Source organism: Acinonyx jubatus, chromosome A3 (assembly GCF_027475565.1).
Source record: "Acinonyx jubatus isolate Ajub_Pintada_27869175 chromosome A3, VMU_Ajub_asm_v1.0, whole genome shotgun sequence".
Classification (NCBI taxonomy): domain Eukaryota; kingdom Metazoa; phylum Chordata; class Mammalia; order Carnivora; family Felidae; genus Acinonyx; species Acinonyx jubatus.
In genome coordinates this window covers 22995777-23012719 of record NC_069388.1, presented here as the reverse complement: position 1 = coordinate 23012719, position 16943 = coordinate 22995777, and the positions used below count along the sequence as shown (strand labels likewise).

General features: G+C 39.2%; 1 protein-coding gene across 1 annotated transcript in view; it reads left to right on the top strand.

The window, feature by feature from the left end:
* PHF20 (PHD finger protein 20) overlaps nt 1-16943 on the top strand; it is a 170045-nt gene that overhangs the window by 269 nt on the left and 152833 nt on the right. The window lies entirely within an intron of this gene.

The window sequence follows — 16943 nt, the reverse complement described above, 5'->3', positions numbered from 1 at the left end:
TCCCACCCTGGTGTCTGTCAAGGTCGCCATAAGGCAATCTAGTCCATATGGCGATAGAATAAAACAAAAAGCGTCATGTATAGATCATCCGCCAAAGGTGAAGAAGTGAAAGGCACGTGAGAAGAAAGGCAAGAAGAGACCGTACAGGGGTAGGGGCTAGAGAGATACGGGTGTAGAATAAAAACTAGGTTTTTCCGGCATTTTGGAGTCAGTGGGCTAGACACTGCTAACAAAACACGCTTGGAAATAGTGGAGAAAGGCAATGAGGAGGTGAAAAAAATAAACTGCTTCCTTTGGCAATGAATCAGCTTTCTGCTCGGGATTTTACAGTCTGGCCTTGTGTCGGGGTTGCTGTTTCTTCAAAAAAAAAAAAAAATGTCCCCCATTCCCCTGGGACTCGACTCCTTGCCCCTCAAGCTCCCCAGATACCTGGCAGTTACAGTGTAAAATCACCACTTGCTCTTTGGTCAACGCTGTGAAAAAGAAGGCAGCAGAGAGGTCGTTGGCTATAAGGCTTCCTCCTCCAAGATAAAAATGTTTGAAAAAAATCGAGGCATTAGAAACAAAAAATCTTACAGATAAGTCTATTAATAGACTTATTAATAATCAAGGGTAAGATTTGACATGAGATAATTTGGTTCGTGTAGCTGCTCCAACACTGTGTGACCTTGGACATGGACAAGTAAGTTAATCTCTTAGAGCCTATCCTCCCATCTCCTCTTGTGAAGAAGGGGGTAGTAATAATTACTAGGCTAAGCTTCTTGAGACTGCCCTAGGCTGATAATGCTCACTAACCGAATTCCCCCAGGGGGACCCTCGATAAATAAGTGCAGACCTAGTGGGGCTATAGTGAGGGTTACATGAGATAACGTCTATAATGTGCCTGGCAAATATTTCATCCTCAGAAAAGTGAACTTCTGTTACTGCTAAACAATTATTTGAACGAAATGTAGGTGTTAAGGGGCTTTACATTTCTGGTTAACCTCCCACACAGGTGTTTCTCTTAGAGGATTAATAGATTTTACATAGTAATATTCCCTTACTCCTTTTCCTGATAATTCATATCCTCTTAATTTTTTGTGTTGAAAATCCCAAAACACTGAATCATAATATGTTCAAGCTAACAAAAAAGTTAACTTTTGCTTTCTCTTTTCCCGTTTGGTTTTCATTATTGTGACTTGTTAATTGTGCAAATATCAAAGTATAAAGGTGGCTGGCCCCTTATTAATTTGTTTGTTCGTTTAGGAACATGACAGCACAAAATTTGACTTGAACCTCTAGACTTACTTGGGAATAGGAAGGCTGTAAGCTTTCAGTCACTTGATTATTGAATATTTCTTAAATTGTTTTCTGTTCAAGGATGACCAGAGAGAACCTGGAAATTTAGAGCACAAACACCAGCTGGAAAACTCAGTCTCTAAAACAAATATATTTTTTATGTTTTAAAAGAAGATATTCGAAACAAAATATGCTTTTCATGCATTTTGCAAAACCTTTCTCTGTCTGGCTCACTGACTTTCTGTGTAAATTAATTCCCCTTTCATCATTTTTCCCCCTTTCATCATTTTATTCTCGAGTCATTTGAAGCAGAAGGTCATTGGTTTAAATCATCACCACCATCGAGAATATTATTATGTTCTATAATGTATAGAGAGGAGTACACAATAGCCAAAAGCTTGGGATACAGGATGTAATAGATACTAATCTTAGAGAATTTTAAAATTCAAAAAATTATTTTGCTGATGTCAGATGTCAGGGTGCCTGGCTGGCTCAGTCTGTGGAGCATGCGAATCTTTTTTTTTTTTTTTTAATGTTTATTTATATTTGAGAAAGAGAGACAGAGCATGAGTGGGGAAGGGGCAGAGAGCAGGAAAGAGACACAGAATTTGAAACAGGCTCCAGGCTCTTAGCTGTCAGCACACAGCCCAACTCGGGGCCCGAACTTGGGACTAGCAAAATCATGACCTGAGCCTTAGTTGGATGCTTAACCAACAGCCACCTAGGCTCCCTCGACTGACCATGCGCCTCTTGATCTCAGGATTGTGAGATCAAGCCCCATATTGGATATAGAGATTACTTGAAAGTAAAATCTTTTGGGTGCGTGGGAGATAGGCTAGATGGGTGAGGGGTAACTAAAGAGAGCACTTTATGATGAGCACTGAGCGTTGAATATAAGGGATGAATCATTGAATTCTACTCCTGAAACCAATATTGCACTATATGTTAACCAAAATTTAAATAAATAAATGAATACTAAAATATTTTTGTATTACATAACATCTTTTAAAAAATATATTTTGCCTGGACACCTGGCAGTTAAGCATTTGACTCTTGGTTTCAGCTCAGGTAATGATCTCATGGTTTGTGAGTTCTAGCTCCAAGTCAGGCTCCATGATGACAGTGCAGGTGCCACTTGGGATTCTCTCTCTCCCTCTTTCTCTGCCCCTCCCACACGCATGTGCCTGAGCAGCGCAGTCTTCTCTCCCTCTCTCAAAAGTAAATAAACATTAAAAGTATATATATTTTGCCAATGTGAGTTTTTTGATGTCAGTGTATGACTTTTATGGACAGAAAATGCTATTTTTAGGGTGCCTGGGTGGCTCAGTCAGTTAAGTGTCCAACTTCAGCTCAGGGCATAATCTCACAGTTTGTGGGTGCAAACCCCGCGTCCAGCTCTGTGCTGACAGCTCAGAGCCTGGAACCATGCTTCAGACTCTGTCTCCTTCTCTCTCTGCCCCTCCCCAACTCACACTCTGTCTTTCTCTTTCTAAAAAATAAATAAATAAATTTTTAATGCTATTTTTGATATTTGCATTTTTTAAGTAAATAAAATCTTTTTTTTTTGTAAATAAAATCTTTTTAAAAAAATAACAAGTATAAGGGCGCCTGGGTGGCTCAGTCAGTTAAGCATCTGACTTTAGCTCAGATCATGATCTCAAGGTTCGTGAGTTCAAGCCCCGCATTGGGCTCTGTGATGACAGCTCAGAGCCTAGAGCCTGCTTTGGATTCCATGTCTCCCTCTCTCTCTCTCTCTGTTCCTCCCCCGCTTGCACTCTGTCTCTCTCTCAAAAATAAAGATTAAAAAAAATTTTTTTTTATAACAAGTATAGTCAGTCTTAGTTTCTTAAAATTTTCTGGCATTAGGGAATCTACACCTGAAATCATTGTTGCACTATGTGCTAACTAATTTGGATGTAAATTTAAAAAATAAGATTAAAAATAGTATCCAAGAAAAATTTTTTTTCTTAAAATTTTCTAATGTAGTCTCCTATACCTTTCCAATTAAAATCATAAATCTCAACTCAATTACTCAATTACACATATTTAATTAGAATCTTAAATATGCAAAATTCTCTTAAACATTACAACTTAATTATACATACAAAGTATCCCTGGGGTGCCTGGGTGGCTCAGTCTGTTCAGCATTTGATTTTGGCTCAGGTCATGATCTCACTGTTCGTGGGATCAAGCCCCATGTTGAGCCCCAAATCCGGCTCCGAGCTGAAAACACAGCCTGCTTGGGATTCTCTCTCTCCCCTCTCTGCCCCACCCCCATCCACACATACACTCTTTCTAAATAAATAAATAAACTTAAAATTTTTAAGAATGGTTCAAAGTATCTCAAAACAACATAAATGTTTTAAGACATTATATATATATTTAAATTTAAATCTTTTTTTGTAAAAACACACCCATAAGAGAAGATTTTATTATCTCAAAAAACTTGAGATTGACATCCCAAAAGAATTCATACACTATCTCAGAAGACCAAGGTTCCTTTTTGGCCAGAGTTTTTGACCTGGACCAAAGACTGTGGTTGCATAACCTGCCTGATAGATTCCGGCAATATTCTTGAGCCACTGACAGGCATAATGAACCTTTTTGTTTTCTTTCCCAAGTCATTATGACATCAAGAATCTCAAGGCTCTTCATATAGATAGAAATAATTTTGCCACCCCTATGATTTTGCCTGATTTGGGTATATGAAACTATCAATCCTTCCCCTTAGTACTTTGTTATCTAATCAATTTACTGATTGAATTTGGCATTTGTTTCAAAGATTTGTCTGTCTACTGGCCATAATGTCAGGAACATTTTAGTGACATATCCTAAAGGAATGTTCATCAGCTTGAGAATGATTAGTCCTTCAAAGGAGATTTTTCAGGGGTACATTACTAACCATGTATTTCAGGTTGATGCCATGTACTCTCATAATAATTTTGCTTGGTATCACCAACAAAGAATCCTGTTCCTCAAACTTAAGATACAGTTTCTTAAGATCCTGTGTAAACTAGATAAGGAAGCAACAATCAATGTTTTTGCCAGAGTTTAATATTTGGTCACAAAAATACAGTGTTTTAAACTCCCATAGTTAAGGAAATCAAGAACATTAAGAGGCACTCATGAATAAGATGATAATACAGCCCATCTGTCCATCCCATGGGCAACAGGATTTCCCAAAACACTATTTTACCTTGAAAATAAAAATGAAAATATTCAATACACTATAACAAAATAGAATTTAGAACATTCTTTTGGAGTTTTATCAGTGAAATATGCCATTTACTGATTGATTCAATAAATATTTAGAACTCCAGTGCCTGGGTAGCTCACTCAGTTAAGTGTCCAACTTCAGCTCAAGTCATGATCTCACTGTTGATGATTTCGAGCCCTGCATCAGGCTCTGTGCTGACACTTCAGAGCCTGGAGCCTGTTTCAGATTCTGTGTCTCCTTCCTGCTCTCTGCCCCTCCCCCACTCACACTCTGTCTCTGTCTCTGTCTCTGTCTCAAAAATAAATAAACCTTAACAAATTTTTTTAATATATATAAAAAATAAAAATTTAGAGGCTTCAGTATTTTCAGCACTCTGCAGGCTGATTTGTGGGTACAAAATAAAGCACAGTCTCAAGGCATCGCTGGGTAGTTTAGTTGGTGAAACGCCCAACTCTTGATTTCAGCTCAGGTCACAATCTCAGGGTCCTGAGATTGAGTCTCGAATAGGCCTCCACCCTGATAGCATGGAGCCTGCTTAAGATTCTGTCTCCCTGGGGCACATGGATGGCTCAGTCAGTGAAGCTTCTGACTTTGGCTCAGGTCATGATCTCATAATTTGTGGGTTCAAGCCCTGAGTTAGGCTCTCTGCTGTCAGCTTGGAGTCTGCTTTGGATCCTCTGTCCCTCCTCTCTGCCCCTCCCCGTGCTCTCCCTCTCTCTCCCTCTCTCTCTATCTCTCAAAAAAAAAAAAAAAAAAAGATTCTCTCCCTCTCTCTTTAAAATCAGTTTCCAGTTTAGTTAGGAAACACCTGAAGGAACAAAAATCATGTTCAACATAGTGTTTTGTATTAAAATTTTGCATGAACTCAATACCTTGAACATCATACTATTAATAATAGCATATTTAAATGACAATAGTTTATAACCTATTTTCTATACATTATCCCATTTATTCCTCTAAATCTGTTTGTTTATTTATATCAAATGAAATTAATTGACGGGATCAGACTATGATGCAAGTGGTCACAGAATCTTCTGGAAGGAGCTGATTGATGTAGATCATTATAGAGTTAAGGAGTATTTTTTCAACATTTTATTATGAAAATTATCAGTTGAGATCATTGTATATGTGCCTACCACCTATTTTCATTTTTTAAAGTTTATTTATTTATTTTGAGAGAGAGAACTCACACAGGGAAGGGGCAGAGAGACAGAGAGAGAGAGAGAGAGAATTCCAAGCAGGCTCTGTGCTGTTTGCATGAAACCTGACATAGAGCTCCTTCTTATGAACCATGAGATAATGACCTGAGCCGAAATCAAATGTTGAATGCTTAACCAACTGAGCCCTCCTGGTGCCCTCACCTATTTTACATTTAATATTTTGTAATGTTTGCTTTACCACATAACTATGTACCAACCCTCTGTCTATCCCTTCATCCAGCTTAATTTTCAATTTTTTTTATTTTTTATTTTTAAGATTTTATCTTTGGGGCACCTGGGCAGCTCAGTTGGTTAAGCATCCAACTTCAGCTGAGGTCATGATCTCAAAGTTCATGAATTTGAGCCCTGTATTGGGCTCTTCAGAACCCACTTGAGATCTTCTGTCCGCCTCTCTCTCTGCCCCTCCCTGCCTTTCAAAAATAAACACTGAAAAAAATCTTAATGGGGCGCCTGGGTGGCTCAGTCGGTTAAGTGACTGACTTCAGCTCAGATCATGATCACTGGGTTCGTGGGTTCCTTGGGCTCTGTGCTGACAGTTCGGAGCCTGGATCCTGCTTCAGATTCTGTGTCTCTCCCTCTCACTCACTCTGCCCCTCCCCCTCCTCCTCCCTCTCTCTCTCTCTCTCTCAAAAATAAATATTAAAAAGTATATATTTTAAGAAAAAAAGTCTTAAAAACATTTTATCTTTAAGTGATCTCTACACCCAATGTGGAGGTCAAACTCACAACCCCGAGATCAAGAGTTGAGTACTCCACCGACTGAGCCAGCCAAGCACCTCTTTAATACTTTTTGAATAAATTATACACATCAGTACATTTATCACTAAACACTTCAGCATTGCATATTCTTTTATTTTTTATTTTTTTAATGTTTATTATTTACTTTTGCAGGGGGGAGGGGCAGAGAGAGAGGGAGAAACATCTGAAGCAGGCTCCAGGCTCTGAGCTGTCAACACAGAGCCCGATCCTGGGCTCGAACTCACAGACTGTGAGATCATGACCTAAGCCGAAGTCGGAAACTTAACAGACTGAGCCACCCTGGTGCTCCAGCATTGCCTATTCTTAGCTAGAATTTAGTAGTTATGATTTTTTTAATGAGGTAAATTTTACAGTGATATGCACAAATCTTTACTAATAGATGTTTGACAAATGCATACAAATCAAGTAATATTTAAAGTGAAGGAATGGTAGAAGCAGGAATAGAGAACCAGACAAAGCAATATATATTTATCCTAAAATATCCTGATGTGACTACCAGAGAACTGAATAAAACATTGCAATTTAGGAGGCAGTGTATTGTTTAAAAATGTCTGCTAATGAGGCTAAAAATGGCTCAGTTGGCTGAGCATCAGACTCTTGATTTTGGCTCAGGTCATGATCTCACAATTTGTAGGTTCAAGCCCCACATCGGGCTCTGTGCTGACAGCATGGTACCTGCTTCAGATTCTCTCTCTCCCCCTCTCTCCCTGTTCCTCCCCGTACTCTCTAAATAAATAAATCAGTTTAAATAAATAAACATTTTTAAAAAATGTATTTGTTAATAGGGGGGCACCTGGTAGAGCATGAAATTCTTGATCCCGGGGTTATAAGGTCGAGCCCCACATTGGGTATAGAGATTACTTAAAAATAATAAAAAATCTTGGGACTCCATCAGTTGAGTGACTGACTTTGGCTCAGGTTATGATCTCACAGTTCATGGGTTCAGGCCCTGCCCCGTGTCAGGCTCTGTGCTGACAGCTCAGAGCCTGGAGCCTGCTTCAGATTCTGCATCTCCTTCTCTCTTTGCCCCTCTCCTGCTCACACTCTGTCTCTCTCTCTCTCAAAAATGAAGAAACAATGATAATAATAAATCTTAAAAATAGTATCTGCTAACAGGTCACCCTGAAGGGAGGAAAGGAAAGTACAGCAGGCCAGAACCTCCCCCACAGCAGCCCTTGGGCCCAGATAACTTCTCTCCTGAACCTCACTATTTTCTGGGAAATGGGTTTGATGCTCCGATGACCCATTCATTTGGCTGGCAGACATATATGGACACTTGATGTCGGTCCTGCGGCAGAACAGGGCCTCAAGCTGCAGTCGCTGTCTAGCCCCCTCCTGTCCCTCCTCTGTAGGGCCCAGTGTAAGGATGTTGTGGGGTTGAAACAGGCTCATGATGGATCCTCAATAAACAGTAGTCAAGTGGAAAAAAAAATCTGTTAACGGAAGCAAAAAGAAATGCAATCAAGCATAACACTGCAAAAGATTTGGGATTTAAGCAAATCTAGCAATAGGAGGATCCTGCTGACGAGGCATCACAAGATGGAGATATACCTTGAAAATCATGGATGAAAAACAAAAGAAGCATCAACACACAATGATTTTGAATGAAAGCATGTGATTACATGATATGAGTGAATGGTCCTGTACAATGAACAGCCCAGAAAAAAAAGGATGTATTTAGTAGGCTCATTCATTCTTTTTTGGAGCCGGAAAAAAATAAGTCCTTAGCAATTATTTTCTGGAGGAAGCCCAAAGAGACATTATACGTCTAAATATCTCTAAATAACCAAGTCCTACATCCTTATATAAGTGAAACATCTGAGTTGGAATCTATGCAGCATGAACATGACTTGTATGCAGTGGTTGCAAAAGAAAATAGAGATGTTAGCAAGAATGTGGAAAAAGTAGAACACTCAGACATCACTGGTGGAAATGTAAAATGGTGCAACTCCTGTGGAAAACAGTTTGGCAAGTTTCTCTAAAGGTGAAATATAGAATTACCATGTGACCCAGTAATTTCACTCTTAGGTATAGACCTGAGCACTGAAGATGTATTTTCAGGGGACCTGTCTGACTCAGTTGGTAGACCATGTGACTCTTGATCTTGTTTCAAAAATACATAATATGTTTTCAAACAAATACTATACACAAATTTTCATAGCACTACTATTTGTTATAACCGAAAAAATGGACACAATCCAAATGTCTATCAACTGATGAATGCATAAACTGTGTTTATATCCAAATAATGGAATATTATTCAGCCATAAAAAGGAAGTACTGATACATGCTACAAAGTAAATGAACCTCAAAAACATTATGCTAAATGAAAGAAGCCAGACACAAAAGGTCATGTATTATCATAGGAAACATTCAGGGACACCTGGGTCGCTCAGTCATTTAAGCATCCAACTCTTGATTTGGGCTCAGGTCATGAACTCACAGTTTGTGAGATTGAGCCCTGCATCATTTTTCGTGCTGACAACCTGCTTGGGATTCTCTCTCCCCCAACATCAACATAAATAAAAAGAAAGGGAAAAAAGAAAGGAAAAAAGAAAAGGAAAGAAACATTCAGAATATGTAATTCCATAAAGATGGAAAGCTGACCAGTGGTTGCCAGGGAGTGTAGGGAGGGAAGTATGGGGAGTGACTATTTAATGGGTATGAGATTTCCTTTTGGTATGATGAAAATGTTCTGGAACTAGCTAGTGGTTATGGTTGCATAACATTGTGAATGTACTAAATGCCAAAAATTAGACATATTAGCATGGTTAATGATTAATTTTATGTTATATGAATTTTACCTCAGTAAAAAAGAAGGGAAAAAAAGAAAAAGAAAAGGATCCTCTAGAACAATATGCTGGAGGGAGAAAATGGAAATAAAAAGGCCCCAAACCTCTGCTTTCTAATACATATATCTTATCATGTAATGGCTTCATTCTCCATTTTCAGGATATTGAAATATTTCCTTTAACAAATATATACTGAATTTTTACTATGTGGCAGTCCCAGGCACTGGGAAAACAAAGGAGGACAAAAACAATCATGGCCCCTGCCCTCCTGGAACTTACAATCTAGTTGGAGGAGGCAGGAGTTAATCAAAAGACTGTAACGAGTAAAAAGATGTACAACTGTGACAAATGCTACAAGAGAAGTCTAAGGTGTTATGAAAACATTTTAAAGGAAGATTTAGTGCAAGGAATAGCATTTAATAGGTAAAGAACAGTTCAGTCAAAGAATAGAATATGCATAAGGCCTGGTAGCAGGAGGAAGTATGCTGTCTTTAAGGATCTGCCAGAAGGTTATGTGACTGTAACAAAGAAGCTTATGAAAAACCAGACCATGCAAAGCCTGCCTATCAGATGAGTCAGTTATTAGATATTTTTTTCAGCTCCAAATCTACCCTCTGCTTTATGATTTTGGGGTTGGGACTCTGCAAATACTTTGCCTTTACCTACTGGCTCTCTGTTAAGCTCTCCTAATAGAGACTACTAGAAGAACACTGCAAGGCTCACAAGGAATGATGGAAACCTTCCTGCTTGCTTTCTGTTGCCCTCTGTGGCATCCAGCAAACCTTCAATTCTAGCAGTGGCCGCTCCTTCCCATTACAGCAGCTCAATCAGTTTGCAGTTTTTACAACACTCATAGAACCAGTCTCACTATTCTCTCTTCAGAGACACTGGCACTGACTGCCCAGTGTCTTCTACTGGCCGGTCTGGGTCCGAACCCCATGGGGCCCTTCCTCTGAATTCACAGACACAAGCACCTGCCAAGCAGCACCTTCTCTTCAGACATCTGAATTTCAGCTCTGTTTGGCCCTTCCTTCGTTTGTTTGTTTATTTATTTATTTGTTTATTTTCAAGTTTTGTGTTTTAATAATTCCAACCTCTTCCCTTTGTTTCCTAAGCCCTAGGAGTGGTAGCTGTTCCTGCAATTACTACCAATGTGATACCTTAGATTTCTCATTTTACTTCCTCAGTTATATAGTTACCAATCCATTATATTAAATTCTCTTTGGTAAAATGTGGTTTCTGCCTCCTTAACATGAATGACATTGACCAGTATGTAAGGATCTGATATTTAGTCTTCAAGGTCCAGTTCAAATGCTACCTTCTATGTGTCTCTTTCCCCATCACCCTCAATTAAAATTATTCTTTTATTTAATTCATTTTTCTTCCCTTCAGTTATTTTTTTTACTTTTTTTAATGTTTATTTATTTTTGAAAGAGAGAGAGAGCACGCGCGGGGTGGGGGGAGGCGTAGAGAGAGAGGGACAGGGGATCTGAAGTGGCTCTCTGACAGCAGAGAGCCCAATGTGGGGCTCAAACTCACAAACTGTGAGATCATGACCTGAGCTGAAAGTAGGACGCTTAACCGACTGAGCCACACCCAGGTGCCCTCCCTTCAGTTAATTCTTAATGCCTTTCTTAAGGGCTATAGGTTTTTGTTTTTCTAATCATAAGCCAAATCACACCCACATACCTAATAACATCCTTCAGTTGCCCTCCAATTACATTGAAACCTCTTCACTCAAATTAACTCTGTGGATCTAAGAAATTCACCTACCAATTCAATCTAGTAGAGAAGGGTAGAGAAGGGTAGGTGTAGAGCAGACAGGAACAGGCATGGCTTCTCATCCATTCTCCTACATATTGTAATTCTGTATAATTTATTTAATCTTTTAGTTAGGTTTCACTTTTCCCAGCCTCACAGACGGCTATGAGGATTAAGTAAAATGATATGAAGAAGACTAAGTAAGATAATGTATGTGAATAACTTAGCACAGTGTTCAACTCACAGTAAACATTCAAAAACATGAGCTATATTATTCAAAAAACCCCCAAAACATTAGCTATTATTTTTGCTAAAGTTTCTGATTTATCCAGCTATGAATACCAAGATAAAATTTTTGTTTAGATAAAAAAAAAAAAAAACAATGCCTATGTATATTTATCACACTCTTCCTTACAGATTCCCCTTTACTCTCTCTGTTCCAGGCAACTGGCTTCCTTGTTGTTCCTTAAATACCCAACCTGCATTTGTACCTATAAGAACCTTGCATTTATGAAGTTTTGCTTAGGACATTCTTCAAGACAGATGCAATTCTGCCTCCTTACTATTTCCTTAAAGTCACTAATCAGATGTTAACTTATTAAAAAAAAATTTTTTTTAATTTGAGAGAGAAAGTGTGAACAGGAGAAAGGGGCAGAGGGGATTGGAGAAAGAAAGAGAGACAGAGACAAAAAGAGAGACAGAATCCCAAGCAGGCTCCACACTCAGCTAGGAGCCTGCCTCTGGGCTTGATCCTATAACCCCAGGATCATGACCCAAGGAGCTGAAATCAAGAGTCAGGTGCTCAACCGACTGAGCCACCCAAGGGCCCCTCTTTTTTAAATTCTTTTTCTCTTAGAGAGAAAGAGCATGAGTGCGGGAGAAGGGCAGAGGGAGAGAGAGAATATTCTTTTTAATATTTATTTGGAGAGAGATAGTGCAAATGGGGAGGAGCAGAGAGGGAGATTTTTTAATGTTTATTTATTTGGAGAGAGAGTGCAAATGGAGAGGGGCAGAGAGAGAGGGAGGCCAAGAATCTCAAGCAGGCTTGCACAGGGGTTGCTGCAGGGCTCGATCTCACAAACTGCAAGATCATGACCTGAGTTGAAACCAAGTCAGATGCTTAACCAAGTGAGCCACCTAGGCACCTGAGAGAGAAAGACTCTTAAGCAGGCTCCATGTTCAGCACGGAGCTTAAATGTGGGGCTCAATTCCATGACCCTGGATTATGATCAAGAGTTGAAATCTCAACTGACTAAGCCATCCAAGCACGCCTAGATGTTACCTTCTCTGTGAGGCTTTCCCTGACCATCCTCTAACTCTCTCTAACTACTTATTCCCTTTTCCTGCTTTATTTTTCTTCATATCATTTGTCATCATCTAACGTACCATATATTTTACTTATTTGTTCATTGCCCATCTCTTACCATTAGTCTATAAACTCCATGAAGGCAGGTACTTTTGTTCATTTTGTTCATTATTTTGTCTCCAGGGCCTTGAATAATACCCAAGACTACCAATGGTATGCTGATAAATTGTCTCTCTAAAAAAAAACAAAAACAAAAACAAAAACAAGAAAGCCTGATGTGTAATATTTGCCATAATGTAAATATTCCCACTATTGCCTATTTTAAGCTCCAACTGAATATTTATCAGCTCTTGCAAGCCAGAAGAGGCTGGCTCCAGCATGCCACTATATGTCCGTAACACTGAGGGACTCATTTAACTTGTCTTAAGTCTCAGTTTTCCCATCTGTGAAATATCTGTGGGATAATAATAATACCTACTTTATCAAATTGAGACAAAAGTTAAATAATTTAATACAAGTAAGGCACATAAATCAGTAGCTGTAACATAGTGTTAGTTTCATTATTTTTTATTATTTATATATTTATCACGTTTACTCTTCTCTATATGCCACCAACATTTACTTGTCATTTCCGATATTTTTTTTTGCTACATTTTCCAATGCTTGTATTGATTGAAACAGGGCTATCAAGTTCTATGGTGTTCTTTGATCCATCAACAGAATACCTAGTTTGCTGGCCGTGGATTTGATGATAAGCAACAGGTACAAAATTTTGGCAAACATTTCTCAAGATGTAGACTTATTTCTTAAAGTTTATTTTTATCTATTTTGAGAAAGAGAAAGAGAGGGTGCAAATGGGGTAGAAAGAGAATCCCAAGCAGGCTCTGCACTGACAGCAGGAAGCGTCATGTGGGGCTCACACTCAGAAACCGTGAGATCATGATCTGAGCTGAAATCAGGACTTGGATGCTTAACCAACTGAGCCACCCAGGTGCCCCTCAAGATGGTGACTTATTATCATATTTCTCCTTGTGTTCATGATTTTTTAAAATATTTTATTATTAAAATTTTTTTTTAAGTTTTTATTTACTTACTGAGAGAGAGAAAGAGAGAGTAGGGGAGGGGCAGAGAGAGAGGGAGAGAGAAAATCCTTAGTAGGCTCCACACAGCATAGGGCCTGATGCAGGACTCAAACCCATAAACCATGAGATCATAACCTGTGCTGAAGTCAGACACTTAACCAACTGAGCCACCCAGGTACCCCTTTAAGATTTTGTTTTTAAGTATTTTCTACACCCAACATGAGACTTGAATCACAGCCCAGAGATCAAGAGTTGCATGCTCTACTGAATGAGCCAGCCAGGCACCCCATTTTTTAAAAGGATTTTGGGGCACCTGGGTCGCTCAGTCAGTTAAGCGTCTGAATCTTAATTTTGGCTCTTGGTTTCAGCTTAGGTCATGATCTCACGGGTCGTGGGTTTGAGCCCTGCATGAGTCTCTGCATTGATAGTTCAGGAACTGCTTGGGATTCTTTCTCCCTCTCTCTCTGCCATTCCCCTGCTTGTGCTCTCTCTCTCTTTCTCAAAATAAACTTAAAAAAAAGATTTTATTTTGAAGTCCTGTGTTCATAATCTATTCATTGATTTTGATCATTTTCCTATTGGAGATTCTCCTATAATGTAGTGCAGTGGTTTCCCACTGACAGTTTGGGGAGCACAGAGGAATCCAGAATGCCCTATCATCTGTCTTACCCCACTTTTTAATCTGTTTGTAAAGTCTCAGATGGCCTGTATCTCCATGCCTAGAAAATATCTGTCCTTAAATACGTTCGTGTTTTATCCTCTAGGAAGTTGGCCATTATCCTGCCTACACTTGTTAGACTCCATCAATCTCTCATTATTGCTCTTATTGGATTGTAATCCAGCTTACACACTTGCCTTTACTACCAGATTGTGAGCTACTCTGAGAACATGGACTGCTTCTCCTTTATCTCTATCCTTCCCCTCTCCCCCAGCTCCTAGCATCCTGCCTGGAATGTACTGGTTGTTTAACAACTATTTGTTGAATTGGTTGGGGTTGCTTTGGAGATGCATCAATGTAAAGCTGGGATATAAAAAGGAAAGATGAAAGATCTTCTCAGATATAGAGCACGTTGCCCAATGACAATTAAGTATAGACAAGCAGGGCATGTTCTCACACAGACAGGAATTCTGTACAATTCGATTGCGTGGGTGAGTTGAAAAGTCAGAAACGATTTCTTTGGAAAGATACATAAGTACTAATTTGTGAAAGGTCTTCCATGCTCTGCTAGCCAGTGATGTGCTGGAGGGTTTGTACCAGCTCATGAACCAATTATTAAATGTCCAGGAATTTGTGGAGCCAGTTGATCTCACACTGGTAGTTTGAAATCAGCCCCAGTGTGAATATTTACACTACAGATAGATCTGCACATGCTTAAAATCGACCTGTTATTTTTTTCTCAGTTGTTCACAGGCCACTGAAAAGTTTGGGACATCACATTTAAAGAGTTGTTAAATCTTATAAGGTTGTTATAAAGATTAGGTGAGAAAATAAATGTGTAAAGAAACTTAGAATAGAGGGCATAATGGAAGTACTTCAAAAATATTGTTTGATATTGCCATCCATGAGAAATTTTAAGTACCTCTTTCATGCTAGACATTATTCCATGCACTGGGGATATAGCAGTAAACAAAACAAAGTCCCCACCCTTATCAATTTTAAATTCTGAGGATATGAAAGATTATTATTTATTCATTTATTTTTATTCGTTTATTTTAATGTTTATTTATTTTACAGAGAGAGAGAGTGCATGAGCAGGGGAGGGACAGGGAGAAAGGGATACAGAAGATCCGAAGCCAGCTCTGCTGACAGCAGAGAGCCCAATGTGGGCCTTGAAGTCACAAACTGTGAGATCATGACCTGAGCTGGAGTTGGGTGCTAAACCGACTGAACCATCCAGGCACACCTGAAACAGATCTTAATTTTTTTTTTTTAATTTTTAAAAATTTTTATTTATTTTAAAGAGAGAGAGAGAGAGTGTGTGTGTGCGTGAGCAGGAGAGGAACACAGAGAGGGAGACACAGAATCCTAAGCAGACTCCAGTCTCTGAGCTGTCATCGCAGAGCCTGACACTGGGCTCGAACTCAGGAACTGTGAGATCATGACCTGAGCCGAAGTCAGACACTTAACCGACTGAGCCACCCAGCGCCCCTTAAAAAAAAAAAAAAAAAAAAAAAGAAGTTTTATTTGTTTAAGTAATCTCTTCCCCCAACATGGGGCTGGAACTCAAGACCCTGAGATGAAGAGTTGCATGCTCTTCTGACTGAACCAGCCAGGCACCCTAAATAAATACATATTAAAAAAAGGGGGTAAGATAAAGATTTGAAGTACAATAGGAAGGGGAGATAGGCAAAGGTGAGTGTGTAGGAGTGAAAGAAAAAATTGGAAATCTATAGGGAATATAAATATAAATTTTATTTCCCCATCTGGCCTTTGAAAAGTCAGAGGTCCTACCCCAAGGCATCTGGTGGGAGGACAGAGGCCTTCTGGGGCAGGGAGAGTTAAATGTGGGCAGGATCCAACTCTCTTGTAATAGTCAGGTTTTGTCATTTGGGTTTTTATGGCAATTTTCGTCTCTACTTTAGCCAAGTATGCAGAGGTTTCTGCCTCTATTTTATCTCTTGCAATGAAAAGCCTCCCCTGAAAATAAAAGGAGGAAGAGGGATGATGATTTAGCAACTAGGATAAATAAACCTTTGAAAAGTATAGAGACCCAGAGGCGCCTGGCTGGCTCAGTCAGAGGAGCATGTGACTCTTGATCTTGGGATCATGAGTTTGAGCCCCACTTTGGGTGTAGAGATTGTTGCTTAAACAAATAAGTAAACTTTTAAAAAAAGCATAAAGACCTGAAAAGGGTTTATGAAGAAGCAAGGAAAAAAAAAGACAATGATATAGTCAAAGAGAGCAGAAAAAGTGGAATAAGGTGTGAGAGTACCTGGAACTACCTGTTTCTCCATAATTATCACCCAGTGACTTTTAGAGTGCTATTTAGAGCCTGGAATTTGGAATTAAGATTGGATGTGAGATATGGTTTTAGGCCCAAGGGAACCATGGCCTGTGCTGGGTTGGGTGAAGTCACAGAGGTGAGATTTCAAACGCACAAGTGTGGGGCAGCAAGAAGGTGAAGAGAGCTTTTGGGTCTTAGTGAGTCAATAAGCAGGCAAGAAGAAATCCAGTGGGATTTGGGCAGCAGAATGTCAGTTATTAACGTTCTTCACCATCACCACCATCATCATCACTTTTTTTTTAAACTTCAAATACATATAATTACACGGATATACTCAGGATATACTCATATTCTTGGTTCACTATTTTCATTAAGCCAGCCCAACTCCACTTTTTCTCTTTTTCTCCTGTATTGAATATACAAGGCTGTTTAATGAAACATTGTTTATAACAATTGGAAACGTTATGAATGATCATCACTAAGAATTAAAAAATTTTTTTAATGTTTTATTATTTGTTTTTGGGAGAGAGAGACGAGACAGAGTGCGAGCAGGGGAGGGGCAGAGAGAGGGAGACACAGAGTC